The following is a 16688-nucleotide window of genomic DNA, read 5'->3' as shown; positions in this document are numbered from 1 at the left end:
ATCAGACTTTCATCTCCACAAATCCACTGAAATGCCTTTGTCACGGTTATGTCTTACTTGCCCTTTTAGGGCATATGATGTGGTTACCTCCTTCTTGAAATTCTTTCCTAACTTCTTGGACATATTCTGCAGGTGTACTCATCTGATTTGTTGCTTCTTCTCAGTCTCCTTAACTGCATCCTTCTTCTTAAGAAGGTCAAGGTACTCAGACCCTCTTCTTTCCCCATTATAAACTTACTCTGGGTTGATCTCATCCAGTCCTCTGATGCTAAACACCACATCTATGCTGGTGATTCCCACATTTATTCTTCCTGCCCAGTCTGTCTCCTGAGCTCCTGATTGTTTATCCAGTTGCCTATTGACATGGCCACCTGGTTGTCTAATAGGCATTCAAATGTTTTCTTCCCCCAAATGAACACTTGATCCCCTCCCTTCAACACCTCAACCTCCAGTCTTCCTCATCTCAGTGCATGGCCTCAATATTCACTCAACTTTTACAAATTCATTCCATCAGCAAGCACCTTCATCTCTACCTTCAATGTATATCAAGTTGCAGCCACTTCTCCACCATGCAACCAGCCACTGTCATGAACTCCCACAAAGGTGTTTATCTTTTCTTCTTGTTTCCCCTCTTTTTTCTACAGTCAGTTCTACAGAGATGGTTTAAAAACTTCAACAAGTCATGTCACTCATGCTCAAGTCACACCAATAGTGCTCAATCTCCCTGATCCGGTCTCTCTGAGCCTCTCCAGTTCATTCCTAGCTCTTTCCCCTCTCACTCACTCCAATCTAGTCCCAGTGACCATATTGCTTTCCCTCCATCATGTTACAGGTATTCCAAACTTGGGACTTGTGCAAACACTGCTGTTTCTGACCAGAAGGCACCCTGCAGATTTTGACCTCACTCCAGTATGACACTTAAATATCTGCTCTCAAATAGTGCTTCTTCAAAGAGCTCTTCCAGGATCGCCTAACTCTTTTCCAGTCACTTTCTACTCCCTTCATTTTTCTTCATGTGATTTATCATCTCTTGATATTAATATATTTACTTCTTTATTATCTATTTTCCTTTCTGGAATGTAACCTCCATGAAGGCAGATAATTAGTCTGTGTTGTTAACTACTCATCCCCCGTATTTTGGAACAGTGCCAGACAGGAAGTAAACGTTTGTTGAATAAAAGAAAGAAGGGAGGAGAGAAAGTGGAAGAGAGGGAAGCAATCAGACATGCATAACTCACTCTGCCTACTCTTACCTTAGGCTAGGAGAGGATGTGGATATCTGAAATAGAAATGAAGCTTACCTGGGTTGATGAGAGAGTGAAGGTGGGATATGGTCTCAATCCATATGGAGAAAAAACATACTCCTCCCATGTTTCTCCTCTCCTCACACACTCACAGTACTTCTGACACCACATGTGTGTGTTTTCCAAACATCAAAAAATTCTCTGTGACACTAGCAGTGTGTCCTACAATTTGACTCAATTCTGGAGATAGTATCAGGTTCCACAGGTTAAGGGCTCAGTCCCACAAGTCCTCCCCCTTACCACACACACACTTCAGATGTCAGTTGCAGGTCCCAGGTTGTCACCAGTATTTCTAACAAGGTTCCTATGACCTCCTCCTTCGGTCCCCCAATTTTCTAGAATGACTCACAAAACTCAGGCAAACACTTATACTTACTGGTTTAATATTAAAAATATAATAAAGGATATGAATGAACAGACAGATGAAGAGATACATAGAGTGAGATCTGGAAGTGTCCTGAGCACATGAGGTTTCTATCCCTGTGGGACTGAGGACCACTACCCTCCTGAAATTTAGATGTGTTCACAAAACCAGAATCTCTCCAAACTCTGTACTACTAGGATTTTATGGAAGCTTCATCACATAGATATGATTGATTATAAACTACATTTCCAGCCTCTCACCCCTCCCCAAAGAATGCGGGGGTGGAGGGGAGCTAAAACTTCCAAGCTTATAATCACACCTTGGCCTTTCTGGTAAGCAGCCCACGTTTTGAAGCTATCTAGGAGTCCACTAAGAGTAATCTCAATAGAACAAAAGACAGTCTTATCATTCAGGGTATTTCAAAAGATTTAGAAGCTCTGTGTTAGGAAACAGGATCAAAGATTAAGCGTCAGAACAAAAGATGCTCCACAGGGAACTTTACTCAATATTCTGTAATAACGTATATGGGAAAAGAATCTGAAAAAGAATGGATACCTGTATATGTCTAACTGAATCACTTTGCTGTACACCTGAAACTAACACAACGGTGTAAATCAACTATACCCCAATATAATTAAAAATTAAATGAAAAAAAAAAGAACAAAAGATGCTCCTAGTGCTCTTGTGACTTAGGAAATTACAAGATTATATAATTATAATATAGATATAGATATAGATATATTATATAGTATTTAAATATTAATTACAAGATAAAATATCTAATATTTAGAATGAGATATCAATATATATATATATATATATATTCCTTATTATTTCACAACCCACTGGGTACTGTTCATAAATTTATAGAGAGCAAAGCTCATCTGAGGTTTTGTTTTCAAAGTCTGTCACCAGTCCTTGCATGACGTAGATGGATCAGTAGATCTAACATGGTGGCAGTCCCTTTAGGGCAAAGTGGCCCTCATTTGGGGTTAAGACTAGACCCCCCCAGGTCAATGAGCAGAATGAAGGACTTGGAAGAGGCTCACATTCACTGACAAAGAGAGCTTGCTGGAGTTCAACTGGGTTGGTTCTCCCTGCGATCACTGCCAAAGACGATGGAGAGACAAGCCAACAGTGGACAGAGCACCCAAGGAGAAAAGGCGTTGCCCTCGACACACCCAGACACCAGCCATAACACACACTGGAAGCAACAGAAGCCCAAGGTACATGCCCAGGAACAGGAAAGCACATTAGCTTCCCTGGTCATTACATCCAAATGTCATCTTAGGGAGAGAAGTTTTGAAAGGGGGAAGGTGATCTCTGAGACACAGCATTTTCCAGATGAGAGATTGAGGCTTTCAACTCTTGCATGCTGTTGGTAGACATGAAAATTAATACAGCTATAATGGAAAACCAAATACAGATTCTGCAGGAAATTAAAACTAGAACTACCATATGATCCAATTCTGAGTATATGTCCAGAGGAAATGAAATATCTTGGAGAAGTAGCTGTACTCCCATGTTCATTGCCACATAATTCACAATCGCCAAGATATGGAAACAACCTAAATGTCCACTGATGGATGAATGGATTAAAAAATGTGATACTGTAATATATATATATATATATATATATATATATATATATATATATATGAATATTATTTAGCCATATAAAAGAAGGATATCCTGTCATTTGCAACAATGTGGATGAATCTGGAGGGCATTATGCTAAGTGAAATAAGCCAGACAAAGAAAGAAAAGTACTATCAATACATGTTTGTCCTGAATCAAAGCAGTAAAACTTATACCAAAATATAGAATTATGTAGCAGAGGCACATAAGTCAACTCACTAAAATCTGAAAGCATGAAAAATAAATGTAAATGTTTAGAAATAATTCTTCAGGACTCCTTCATAAGCCCTTATGTGGTGACTAGGAAAATAAATTAAATGTTTAGATCAATTTAACTCAGTTCAATCAGATATTTTTCCAGCTTTATTGAGGTATAATTGAAAAATAAAATTGTATATATTATAGAAAGGACAGAGCAAGGGTATAAGCCTAGGAAGAGACAAACATAACACAATAAAATGCATTATATTACACAAGGTAATTAGTGAACGACAAGATCATGGCCAAATGAATAAGGAAAACTATTTGGAAAGGTTCATCTAACACAGGTCTTGACAAACACAAGTGTCCAATAAATAAGGTCAGTGAGGAAACAAAACAGTGGGTAGGCAGTGCAGGTGACTAATGTCTGTTTTAGAGAGCAACACACGCAACATAGAATCTGCCATAAGAACGTGGGCTGAGACCTTGACCTTCAATCCTGAATTGGTAGAGGAGTGCTCAGTTCTAACACTCTTAGAACTGCAAGTGTACAGAAAGAGAAGGAGAAGTGAATTCAGGAGGCATGTTTGGGGGAATTGTTGAATGCCAGGACTGCAGGTCTGACAGCAGATTAGACAACCATGAGCTTTACAATGGAAGGGAGCCAAGGAAGTGACTGGAGACATCAAGTTGAAGGTTTTGTTCAAATAATTTGATTGGTTCTTAGCATATGTACATCCTGTAACACCAATGCTCATATTTTTTTGTTTGTTTTGGCTTAAATAGAAGAAAACATACTTCACAAACATGAAATCATGATGAATGCAGTATTTCCCTAGAACATAAAATACTAATTCCCAACTCTGTGTGGACTGCTCCCTGGTTTAAATAATTTTATACAAGTGGAGGAACTTTTTATTAGGTCACCAAAGACGTAATTACCTTGTACTACCGTTATTTGTTATAAGAATGAAATCAGACATGGGATTTAGGAAGAAATTTTTAGAAAATTAACTATTTATTTGGACGAGAGAATAACACAGTTGCCATAAGAGCAAAAATCTCATGAGTTGTTTCTTTGCTCACTAACAATTTCATGATATTAAAAAAGAAAAAAATGTCTTTCATGCTTTCAAAATGAAAGGAACCAAGATCTGATCTAAAATGCAGAGCATAAAGGGACAGGAATGCGATTTAATCTGTAGAATAATTCTGAAAAATAATATTTGTGACTAAAAGAATACAGCTTCTGTCCTCAGGAATTAAAAACAAGAGGAGAAATTTGTAGCCCTATGTGTAAACACACGATGCACTTAAGAAGTACTTCTGAGGATTTCAATAAATCATCTTATTTTCAAAGGCAAGAGAAAAGAAATATTCCTTCAGCCTTTTCTACATCTTGGCACAGATGGAAGAGAGAACTATTTCCAGTGTTCCTCAAGCCTGAAAACAGCCTCACAGTAACAGGACATCATTAAAACTAACTGGGACCTACGAGGAATGCATTTGGCAACCAGATTCAAGCAATGTTTACTCAACTGACTTGGAGACATAAGAGACAGATTCAAGTTCTGGCTGCTTTGACATATTTACTTGTAAACCTTTGTGTATCACATAACTCCATGAATCCCCATTTCTTCATATGAAAATAAACAATATGAATTCCCTGTACCTCCTGAGTTTTGTATGGGTAAATTAAAATATCATATGTATGGTAATTTATAATTTCATAGACATATAAATATAACTGTTAATTAAGTTTCTTTAGGTATCAATCCTGTATGAGGTATGACAAGTCAGGTTATTGAAGGAAAACCCAGAAAAAAAGTAATCGTTTTTTTCTTCTTTTTTGGCCATGCAGCGTGGTTTGTGGGATCTTAGTTCCCTGACCAGGAGTCGAACCTGCACCCCCTGCAGTGGAAGCGCAGAGTCTTAACTACTGGACCGGCCAGGGAAGTCTTGTTCTATTTTCTAAACCAACTAATGAAATTCAATATTTTACTTTAGAGTAGAAAAACAGTCATTGTCTCAAACCATAAACATTTCTTAATTCTCAGCTAATCAGGAGATGTTACTGAAGGATTCAATGGCTCAAGAAGGAAAGAGAGCTCAGTGAATATAACTGTGTCTTGTGCGTGCGTGTGCGTGTGTACGTGTGTGTGTGTGTGTGTGTGTGTGTGTGTGTGTGAGAGAGAGAGAGAGAGAGAGAGAGAGAGAGAGAGAGAGAGAGAGAGAGAGAGAGAGCGAGCGCAATCTGTAAGCCGCAGGAGTTGTCACCGCCTAACTGATAGGGAATGATGGTGTTGCCTTCTGTCACCCTTGTTCCTGGTCTCTCTCTCTCAGCTCCCAGAACTCTTGGGGTTAAGGCAGGTCTGTGTCATATTCACGGCTGCCTGGTTGGCGTCTACCCTGGTGCTGGAACATACTGATCATCCTTAAATGTGAAACTTCACTGAGTAAAGCTTAACTCACCTGCTTTTGCCTTCTTTGTCAGCTCTGCTTCTTCTGCCCAATTCTCCAATTCACCCTGTACGTTGACACCAAAGTGGCTGCTTAAAGTGCAAAAATTCATCATGACAACGCAAGGCTAAAAATCCACCTTCACGTCCTGGGCGTCTAAGGCTTTTCACCATCCATCCGCAGCCTGCTTTTCTGAACCGATTTCTCATACTCTTCTCTCTGCTCATAGGCTCTGCTCTCTGTTCATGCTGGAGTTACTTGCAATTCTAAGAATACTGCCTAGTCTTTTATTTCTCTGGACTTTTGCGCACGATATGCTTTCTGCATGATAGCCTTCACCTTCATGTATCTATGAGAGTTAGCTCTTCACTGTAGATTCTTTTTAGACCTCTTCCTGCAACTCCTCTTACCTTACTGTTTTCATGACACACACTGGAAGCTATTTCGCCTGCTTACCACCACTCCGCCCCCACACGGCAAAGGCAGACATCGGGAACCTCTCACAGCATCCTCATGGGATACAGGATCAGAATAGGTCTTCGCACCCCTTAAAAGTTGTTTAGCATCACCATATAAACTACATGTGCCATCAGGCTCACAATACTGCACCACTCACAGGACACAAATGGGCATTGTATTCTGTATACATGGTGTCCCTTGCAAGACAGGGACCCTCTTTTCTATCTCTGCTATAACCACATGGATGGAACTCATTCTACTCTTTTAAATATTTGTATGCTTGACTGTCTTTTCACCTAGATTGTCAACTTCTCTAAGGCAAGCGTGTTTCACTTTGTACCCCCAGCACTAAGAGTGGTGAATGACACATAGAAAACAAACACATATACACTGGTTGAATGAATAAACGAAGGCAGACGTAATTTAGTCAAAGCTGTTATGCTTAGATCTAAATAATGGAAAAATATAGGAAACTTATGTAAACTCCATTAGAGGTTTATTCTCTTTATATTTCTATATATGATAAAAAGAGTGAGAGTTTTGGTACACAGCTCCATACATCTTAGTATCTGATCAATGGTGTCTCTGTGAGACAGTGAGATATTCACTAATATTTCTCAGGAGTGAGTTAAATGTATCTATGAACCACTAAGAAAGAATAGAAAATATCTGTGTTGACAGATAAGGCCTTGTTGGTGAAGTAACCTTGTACTTTTCTAGTGGGTAAGTGCCCTCAAGGGATACCTAAGGAGGTATAGTAAATATCTAAGATGGTACAGTGAAGGAGCAAAATCTTCCACTTACAAGGGATATGAAAAAAAAAGTAAGGATGAGAATAATGTGGATGTAAGATACTCTTCTTTTAAAATCAGGTGGATAAAATTGATTTACTTCCTGAATGTAAATGCAATTTTTATTAAGTTTTACAAATGTGAAGATGCCAGTATCAATGGATCTAGGTATGGATGATCATATGTACTCTACTGATGTGCTAATATATCCATGTTAAAATAGAGAAGGCCAGCACTCTAAGCCTAAGCCCTTAGCATCTCATGCCTGGACCACTGTCATAGCCTCATGGCTGGACTCTTCCCTGTCTCCTTTGACCCAGCAGGTTAGTCTGTGCTCTCACACCAGCCACAATGATCCCTTAAAAGTCTATGTCAGGGCCCTCCACTTCACTGCTCAAAGACACCCCATCAGCCTCCATCTCACTCAGAATAAGAACTGACCAAGGTCTACAAGGCTGTGCACTCTCCAGCCTCTGCCCCCTTCTCATCCATGTCCTTTGTGTCTCCCTGGTCTCTTCTAGCAATATTGGCCTTCTTCCTCTTTCTCAACTATGCCTTGCATACATCCACACCAGGGGTGTGCATCTGACCATTTTTCTGTCTGAAAGGCTCTCCTCTCAACTGTTCTGTGATCCATTCCTTCACTTCAGTCACCTCCATTTTTCACAGAGGGCCTTCCTTCCTGATCACCTACCTCCTACAACTGTTGCCCCTGTTTTGCTTTTCTTCCTAGAATTTATCACATAAGATGTATTACACATGGACTTGCTTCTGTGTCTATGGTATGTCTCCTTGCACAAGAATATACAATCCATTTGAGCTAGAACTTAATATGTCACCCTACTGACTGCGCACCCCACACCTAGAACAATGGCTGTCACCTGGTCCAGGCACCAGAAATATTTGCTGAAATTTGCAAAACCAGTATAATTGATTGTGCTGATGATTGTACCACTCTATCAATATATTAAACCTCACTGAATAATGCACTTCAAATGGATGACTTCTATGCCAGGTGAATGACTTATATCTCAATAAAGTTATTACAAAAAATTAGGAAAGGCAAGAATTCAGGCAGGATTATATGCTTTGTTATTTATCTAAGAGCTTCAGGATTTTCACAGGAGGTACAGGGCTGTTCATTTATAAATAATGTATCTTTCAAGTAAATTGTTTATCAGTGGGTGTTCATCAGCCCAATTTCTTCAGGCTATGCTTTAAAAATCCAACCATAGAGAGAAGTTGATTTGCATGTGGGATTTTAAGATTAGCATTTGAAATATCTATACATGTGTTAAAGACTGGTGAAGAAACTTCAAAAGGTGAATTATATTTTTTAAATATTTTAATAGCTTGGCTTGCAGTGAGAGGCAGTGGGGAGAATCTTATCACAAACTGTTTGTATTCAGAAAAGCCTAGTTGTCATACTTTTACAGTTCACTGGAAACGTAACTGCAAAACCAATTTAACAACATCATTATTTACCAGATATGACATATTTTGGAGCTAATTTTCCTTAGTAAAGATCACCTAGAAATTTATATCACTTTGGAGATGAAATAATGATTGTTTGGCTTTTATTTAGCCATGGATAGAAACAGAGAAGTTAGAGCTATAACTTTATGGTTGAAACATTCACCTTTCTGGTTCCATCATGAGGTGAGCAGGGCTAAATAAAATATCCTCATGACTATTATGTTCTAGGTCACTGGAGGTAAATTACTGCTTTCATGTTCACACTTGACATGCAGAAGAGAAAGTTTCTGAAGCATCTATCTCAGAATTAAACTATATCGTTAGGCTACTAGAATATGTATAATAAGGTTTTATAGCCTGTAGTCATTTTGGTGGTATTGTCTTTTCTGTGAAGATGCTTAAGAGAAAGGATAAAAGTTTTACAGATATATATATATATATATATATATATTTTTTTTTTTTTTTTCAACATGACACTGGATGATTTCATACCCTGCAGGTTGGCACTTCCTGCTGTATTTATTATAGCAATTTTTACTTTGTTATATATAATTTCTATTTCCTTTGATTTGCCTACTGTTCCTTGAGGATACTGTTCTTAACAAGACTTCAGATAGCAGCTGCTTTTCTACTTTAACACTACTTTAAATATTTATTTATCTATTTATCTACATGCAATCTCCCCTGTGGACTGTGAACTCCTGAAGTCTGGCCTCTGCCTCAATCATCTCTATGTCCTGAGGATTTTACTACAGTTATTTGGAATAGAAGACCTGCTGTGGAAAATAATGTTCATTCCTTATTCCTAAGTTTCTTCACCTGTTAAAAAAGGAGTCAATTGAATAAATGATCTTATAATTGTACATCTGACTTGGGTGTTGGACCAGATAACTTCCATTTGCTCCTCTAGGTCCACTCCACCCTTTTAAATCCTGCTCTCTTCTCTAGAAAGCTGATCTATGTGAATGACAGCTGCAGGCTGCCTTGTTTCTGGCTCCTAGTTGGGTGTGGCCACAGGACTAGCGGGCCAGGTTTCAGAGATGGGAGTAAATGAAGCTCAGCACTTATTTACCTGGATCCCTTTCTGTCTTGTAACCTCAGTCTGAATGTGTCCTTCAAGCAAAGGTGACAGCCCCTCTCAAGCCCTTTCCTCAAGACTGTCTCATTCTAGCTTCCAGAAACCCCTCCACTAGCCTATTCAGGCCTACAGATTGTAGTGACTTTGCAGTCACTAGTAGGGGATGCTGAACTCATCCCTGTGTTTTCCCTATGTCTTATCTTTAAGCTTTGTAAATAGGTCCTTAATAAACCTTCTCCATCTACCGTGATTTGTGTGTGACTTCTGTTTCCTGCTGGTGCACTGGCTGGTATAGATATTATAGAATTACCTCTCATAATACCAAGACACTTTTCACTATTTCAGTATATATGAATAGGTATATTTTATATGTATATGCATATAGATTATGTATGTGTCAAGTTTACTTGTGTTTATATCTATATTATGTATAATCATTAAGATATACTATTCCTGATGACACAAATGCTACCTTTGTGTGCAGTTTAATGGACTAGTGACCACAGTTCCTGCAATGGATAATCATCCTTCAATCACATCTGCCAGTCTTTGCAGAACATCACTATGTTTTGGATCTGTGCTTAGCCCAAAATTTTGCTCAGAATGGGCCATCCCATTCTTGAGATGTATTTTTTCATGTTTTAACGTCTAGCTTGTCACCTTTCTTCAGTTTGAGTTCTCTGATTTGCCCACAGCATTTTCCCCTTGATCATACTGTCCTTAACAAGGGTTGCATGCAGCCATTACATTTCAACTTAAAAATGTATAAAGTTATCTAAATTGAGCAAGGAAAGTGACAGAGGTCTCTTTCACCTCGATAATAAAGTCCTGTCTTTCAAATGTGGAGGAAGCTGTTGGAATGTTGTGCTTGCTTTATTGAGAATATTCAATTCTCTTATAAAAGACAAATAAACAGGAATGATGAAACTCATAAGAATGTTAAGCACCAATAGTGAGAAAGCTCGTAGCTTATAAAAGAGACAAATCTCCTAGGAAGTGTTAAGCATGAGTATGAATAAGCAAGCAGCTTGTGACACACAGGCAGACTTCAAAAGAGATATTAATGATTTCTCAGATGTGTTAATAGCAGAATAAGTGGGATACAAGTGTTTCTTCTAGATAGGAGGGGATAGAGAGACTAAGCCATAAGACATGATTCTCTCAGCTCAGTTATGCTCTCCCTAAATTGGCTGCCCATTTGTAGCCCTATTCTGGCCCCACGTATGCTCTGCCCAAGAAGAACAGATAAAAGCCTCATCTGTTCAGTGGGCTCACCTGTGAACTTTTCTGTGGCCAGACACCCTTGCCTGATTCTCTCAAATACAGCACACATTTCCTGTTGCTCCAGGCACCACCTGTTTGTCCCCTTTGTTCAAACATCAATTCTAGTCTTCAAAACTATACTGCTTATGGGGAAGGGTGATGAGGCAGAGAGAGAGAGAGAGGCATAGATTAGAGAGGGGAGAGGGAGAGAGAAGAGAACGAGGTGAGAGAAGAAGCAGAGGGGACTCCTAAATGTTGCTAATCTAGAATCTAGGATTCAGGGAGAATGGTCCTTCTATCCTCTTGCATCCTATCCTACTTCATCTTGTTCCTCTATTTCTTGCTATGGGTTTAAAATGGATTTACTTTCTGTGTGATTGGAGAATCTTAATTTTAACTATGAGCCTTTCTGTTCTACATCCTCTAAGATAACTTTCCTAGAAGTGTTCTGGGAAGCTACTATCACATCAAGGGAATTTTCCACATAATGGTTGTACTCGCACTGAATAAAAGCTGCATGCCATTATTTCTGTTCAGAACTGCCACAGGATTTCAGTCCCTCTGTGTGAATTCTCTGGGGTATCACTTACTGTGACTGCATAATGTATTTTTTTCAAGATGGCTGACTCATGCCATTCATCCATGTGGTGCTAAACTCATAACTTGGCCCCAATTCTCTTCTAGAACAAGTCCCTATGCTGACACTATCTTATTCAGTGAAGGTATTAGTTTGCAAATGAAACAACTGACAAGGGATTAATCTCCAAAATATACAAACAGCTCATGCAGCTCTATGTCAAAAAAACAACAACCCAAACAAAACGTGGGCAGAAGATCAAAATAAACATTTCTCCAAATAAGATATACATATGGCCAAAAAACACATGAAAAGATGGTCAACATCATTAATTATTAGAGAAATACAAATCAAAACTACAATGAGGTATCACCTCACACAGGTCAGAAAGGCCATCATAAAAAGTCTACAAACAATAAATGCTGGACAGGGTGTGGAGAAAAGGGAACCCTCCTACACTGTGGGTGGGAATGTAAATTGGTACAACCACTATGGAGAACAGGTTCCTTAAAAAACTAAAAATAAGACTACCACATGATCCAGCAACCCAACTCCTGGGCATATACCCTGAGAAAACCATAATTTGAAAAGACACATGCACCCCAGTGTTTATGGCAGCACTACTTACAATAGCCAGGACATGGAAGCAACCTAAATGTCCATCAATAGAGGAATGGATAAAGCAGATGTGGTACACATATACAGCGGAATATTACTCAGCCATAAAAAAGAACAAAATACTGCCATTTGTAGCAACATGGATGGACCTAGAGATGATCATACTGAGCAAAGTAAGTCAGACAAATACAAATATCATATGATATCTTTCATATGTGGAATCTAATTTAAAAAATGATACAAATGAACTTATTTCCAAAACAGAGACAGACTTACAGATATTGAAAACAAAGTTATGGTTACCAAAGGAGAAATGTGGGGGGGAGGGATAAATCAGGAGCTTGATATTAACATACACACACTACTATATATAAGATAGATAACCAACATGGACATTTACTTTAGAGCACAGAGAACTCTACTCAATATTCTGTGACAACCTACATGAGAAAAGAATCTGAAAAAGAATGAATATATGTATAGGTATAACTGAATCCCTTTACTGTATACCTGAAACTAAAGCAACATTGTAAATCAACCATACTCCAATAAAATTTTTAAAAAATAAAAGCAGTAGTTATCACCTTTGGTCGCCCACTGGAATTACCTCAGGGGGAGTTCAGAAGAATAAAGGTGTTGGCATTTTCCCCCAAAAGACTCTAATATTGTTCACCTGAGATGTGGCCTGTGCGCCAGGATTTTAAAAGCTCCCTGGATCATCCTAATGTTAGCAAGGTTTGAGGATCACTGTCACTGATGTAATGACATTTAGTTTCCTTAGGAGGTTTTTAAGTACAACAAAAAGTAATAAATGAGGTTCAAAAAAATTCACCTCAGTGGTTGTCTGGTTGAGTGGTTAATAAAGTGACCTGGGGAAAAACTGCACATCTAGTTAGGCCAGAGTTCAGACCCTGAGACGCAGATTCATTGAGGCCCCAGCTGCTCTTTGGCACCAACTGGTGGGAGAAGTTTGCTACAGCTTCATATCCGGGGATAATTTTAGGGGTTCTGTGGCTGAAAAAACTTTGAGAGGAAGAATAATTTCATCAACCTCCTCCTCAGTTGGAGCTTATTTTGTTGATTTGGCTTGAGATCTTGGGCTGAGAGAACACAGCTGACCCTTGAATGACACAGTTTGAACTGTGCACGTCCACTTACATGGGGACTTTTTTCAGTAGTAAATACTACAGTGTTTACTGCATGATCTGCAGTTGGTTGAATCTGCAGATACAGAACACCAGTTACAGAGAAGCCATGGATAAAGAGGAATGAGGATATGGAGGGCCAACTATAAATTACACTTGAACTTGCAAGTGCATGGAAAGTCTACTCCCCTAACCCCTGCATTGTTAAGGGTCAACCATACTAGGTAGAAAAGACCCTCCCTGACTCTGTTATTCCAGAAACAGTATCTACTTTCAGCATTCTCTGGGGCTAACACATATGGAAGGGTTGCCTCCTATTTTTCCTATTACCCTATCTTGCCCTCCATAAGCTCAATTGCATTACTTACAATAGAAAATAGGGATGTCTGTCCACCTCTACTAAAACAGGTGTATGAAATCAGGAGCCAATGACCAATCTTCTCATAGGTAAATTTATAGTTTTGCACAGCTTCACTACATTTGCAGTCACCAGTATTCTCACAGGTAACCTTTGTCACTATGTCATCATCTGTCCTTATTGGCTACCAAGTGTACAGTTTTTTGTAAAATCTTCTAAAAAAGTCCAAACTAAATCCACAAGATGACATCATTTTTCTTGAAAAATGACTGATAAGGCTATTTATTCTCAATGTTTTGGTTTTCCTTGTTCTTTTTGTTTTTTAATTTACTTTTTCCTAAGTGATTTCCATTCACTGCTTTTTATCATGAGATTTATAGTTTGTGACTTAAAAAAATATTAATTAATAAAAAGGAAAACGTTTAAACTCAAGGATTCAAAGAGCATTTACGTTCATTACAGTTTTATCTTTTTATCATCTGAAATCTGAAGTTTTGTTAGTGAGACAGGGTGACAATGAAAACCACATGAATTTTGGAGGCAGATTCTAAATTGACGTTTGCATCCTTGTTCAGTTACTCTATAACCTCAAGCAAGCTATTTATACATCTGCAAAACAAGGCTGATGATACCACATTCTCAGGGTCGTTGACAGGAATATACACATATATACATACAGATACATGCATCTATGTCTACATTTATAACTATATTTATCTAGCTATCTATATAGTGCTTGGAACATATCAGTGATCCAAAATGATAGTTACTAATAGATTGCCGACTCTGGGCTGAAGCACGACTGACAACCTGGGTGATGGGCTGGTGGAAACACAGGTCTTGGAAATTATTTTCCAGACATACTTTCACAGTTATTTTAAGTAGAGGGCACCAAAATCTCAAAAGAGGAGAATTCAAAAGACAAGTGTGGCAGCTAGCATATAGATTGAACATAATGGACCCATGAGACTTTCCCCTTGACTGATGATTAAGGGTAGATGACTTCGTATAATTTTTAACATTGCAGATGAAGTGATACAGCCTACTCTACTGGAAACTTTAGTTAAAATCTTAATGTGTCTGAGTGATCCATTTTATTTTAAAGTTTACTTCACTTCAGTGTTTTTAAAGTATTTACTTCAGTGAAGGAGTAATCTTCAAAAGAAGATTAAGATACGGTTCTTGGGCTTCCCTGGTGGCACAGTGGTTAAGAATCCGTCTGCCAATGCAGGAGACACAGGTTCGAGCCGTGGTCCGGGAAGATCCCACATGCTGCAGAGCAGCTAAGCCTGTGCACCACAACTACTGAGCCTGCACTCTAAAGCCTGTGAACCACAACCTGTGAGCCCGCGAGTCACAACTACTGAAGCCCACGTGCCTAGAGCTCATGCTCTGCAACAAGAGAAGCCACCGCAATGAGAAGCTCGTGCACCACAACGAAGAGTAGCCCCTGCTCGCCGCAACTAGAGAAAGCTCGTGTGCAGCAACGAAGACCCAACACAGCCAAAAATAAATAAATAAATAAATTTTAAAAAGAACACGGTTCTTGACCTCATTGGATTTGTAATCTCAATAGGGAAGCAAGATATACACAAGTCAATGAGTTTAGATGTGGCTACAGAATGGTGTATGATTATAAGTTGATAATTGACGTAGATAAATACAGATAAGGTCTTGGAGAAAGACCTTCAATGTGGGTTGGAATTATTCGAGAAGTTTTTCTAGAAGACACGTGAGTTGAGCTGGCTTTAATATATTAAGGGTTAAGGGAAGGAAGGTATTTTCTGATATCAAATGATTTGAACTATGGTTTCCTATCACACAGGGATTCATTAAATTATATTTTACTTGCTCTAATTTTTCGTAGAGTTGCAGGGTTATTCATTTTTAATGCCTAATTTTCAGGGTCTGACATCAAAGGGAGATATTTAAGGAATGTTCTGTTGCCTTAGCGCTGAGCACCTTGCTTAGCGAAAGTGCCACACAGCTTCTCATTTGTAAAACTATATACATTTACAGAGAATTTATTGCAGTAGCAAGGTACAAAAATTGTTTCGATTTAAGTTATCTTCATACTGAGAGGTAAACTTTAAAATGTCTTAATGAAGTAAAACCCATGTGACCACCCAGGCTATTCCTAGGTGCTGCCTTTCAATGCCCTCTTCCCATTTGCATAACTAAGCCTTCACTGGCAGAAACAGAACACTGAGTGATTTTTGCTGGAGGAAAGACATGGTAGGAGATCTTCGTAAAGCACACTTAGGTCTCTGAAGGTTTGAAGTTAAAATTTAATGTTATAAAGGGAACTGGTTTTATACTTATTCTGACTGAAATTAAAATGAATCTTGGATATTTCTGAAGGGATCTTGTGAAACAATGCTAGTGGAAAAATTAAGAACTTAACATATACACACATACACAAAGCTTTACGGCTGAAATGGTGTGGGAACCAATGAAACTCAGTAAGTAAGCTGTCAAGCCCATCAGTCTAGATTGGCTTTCATTTTAAATGCATTTGTTCCTATACCATTGTATCTGGGGGACACGTACTCTCTGTGCCACAGAACTGAAATTAAAATCTCCTTTGTTTTAGTTGAATGCTTTCTCTCAATTTATCCTGAATCAGGATATGAGGACAAGATTGAAGATAGACTCGATTTAAATATTAAATACTATTTTAAAATTCTCAATGCAGACTGAGAGTCGTTAGCTTCTGTTTCAGTCAAAAGAAACAAAATGAGATAAATACAGAGCAGTGTTGAGAAGGGTATAGGGCCAGGGGTTACATGAGCCGCTCAGAGATTTTGGAGGACTTCTGAAAGACAAGATCGTAATAGAATTCTATTTATATTAGTTTCCCAAGGCTGCCATAACAAATTACCACACACTTGGTGACTTAAAACAAATGAAATATTTTCTCTCTCCGTTCTGGAAGCCAGATGTCCAAAAGCAAGGT

At 38.6% G+C, this 16688-nt stretch overlaps 1 protein-coding gene across 1 annotated transcript in view; it reads right to left on the bottom strand.

The window, feature by feature from the left end:
* Positions 1–16688, bottom strand: part of GPC5 (glypican 5) — a gene marked incomplete at both ends in the record, with an annotated part of 1323734 nt that overhangs the window by 230875 nt on the left and 1076171 nt on the right. The gene's annotated exons all lie outside the window — the stretch shown is intronic.

This window comes from Mesoplodon mirus (assembly GCF_964341445.2).
Source record: "Mesoplodon mirus genome assembly, chromosome: 17".
Taxonomy (NCBI): domain Eukaryota; kingdom Metazoa; phylum Chordata; class Mammalia; order Artiodactyla; family Ziphiidae; genus Mesoplodon; species Mesoplodon mirus.
This window is presented reverse-complemented; position numbering and strand designations above follow the sequence as displayed.